Below are 1,604 nucleotides of genomic sequence, written 5' to 3' on the forward strand. Positions count from 1 at the left end.
GGAAGAAGAATTGACCGTCAGTACTGTTGACCTATCATCGCTGGCAGGTGCTGTAGTGTACCTGCAGGCAGGTGGTGCACCTGTCAGGCTCGCTGGCAGCTGTGTCATCACCACAACCGTGGACGTCCAGGGAGATGTCTCTATAACTGGCACCATTGACCAGGTGGACATCTGCCAACTCGGTAAAACACTCTGTTTTGGTTTTTGACTGTTATAAGAAAGTTTCTATGTTATCAAAAGTACTTTATTTACCACAAAATGCAAAGTCAGAAACCATAAATTCAACAATTTGGGCAATCATACATGTATATTATGGAGCAGGTTTCAGTATTACGACAAGTGTTTAGTCAATGTTTAAACCATTTCTGATGTATGTGCTTTACTCATTTACAGACATTACACTTCATGATTCCTGACTTTATACAACTACAATGTATGGTGTGCACAATATTATGACTGTTATACATGTAGTTGTGTCTGACTGCAATATCCTGTGGTCTTGGCAAAGTGGCAAATTGTTGACTGGATATGACTGTAGAGTGATTTACTTGTCATGAGTGATAAACCTAGAGACAGTGCTAAGCAACAAATGCTTTTTGAAATTTTGTAATCTTATCCCCCTACTTAACTTCCGAAAAAATGATTTCAGTTAATCATATCTATCATGTAAATACAATTGATCTATTTCATATTATTGAAAAGCTTAATTTACATTATTGGAATACTCAATAATATTTGACAGCTCCAAAGAAAGTGACCTCTTGCATGGGTTTTGCAGGGGAAACTGTGATGAGAGTAGACTCCTCCCAGATCATCTCTGCTGACTGGACTGTGGTCAGTGACGTCACATTTACTAAAGACTTGACAGTCGCTGGAACCATCAACAATGTGTTCCTGCCAGGAGATGTAGCACGTTGGGAAGGAGACCACATCATGACTGGTGACATGTTCCTGAACAACAGTGTGGTCATAACCAGTACAGGAGTGCTGGTCCTGGGGGGAACGGCTGATGGCATTTTGTTGTCAAACATCCTGACTGTGGAGTCAGATCAGGAGATAAATGGTAAGTGTAGAGATGTCATCTATTTGGTCTGTATTGAACCGTTGAGTCATAGCTTCTGATGAGGGATGATGCATGGTTTAAAGGAACACTTCCACTGTTCCAGACTAGTTTGACTCATGATCATTACTTTTGGTGCTACTTGGCAATCTTAGGCCACACCAATTTAATTTGTTACCTCCATGAAAAATGGAGGTATTGTTTTTGGCGTGTCTGTATGTATGTATGTGTGTGTGTCTGTCTGTCTGTGTTTCCGCAACTTTGTGGTCAGCATAACTTCAGAACGCCTTTATGGATTATGATGATATTTGGTTTGTTGGTTAGTCTTAGGAAGACAAACGTCAAGGTCAAATATGGGCCTCCTGGTGGATGACCTTGGTACTGCAGCAGAACTTCCGGTTTTTGTATCTTTTGTCCTGAACATGCTATGGTCTTGATGTTTTGGTGACAGATTGCTTTTCCTGTAAAGAATAAGTGGTGTGAGTTTGGTCCCCCTAGCAGCTTGTTTTGGAACTGCAGGGCACTTTCTGGCGAAATGTTTAAA

This window comes from Branchiostoma belcheri, unplaced genomic scaffold (assembly GCF_001625305.1).
Source record: "Branchiostoma belcheri isolate BF01 breed outbred unplaced genomic scaffold, Haploidv18h27 scaffold8, whole genome shotgun sequence".
In the NCBI taxonomy this organism is placed as follows: domain Eukaryota; kingdom Metazoa; phylum Chordata; class Leptocardii; order Amphioxiformes; family Branchiostomatidae; genus Branchiostoma; species Branchiostoma belcheri.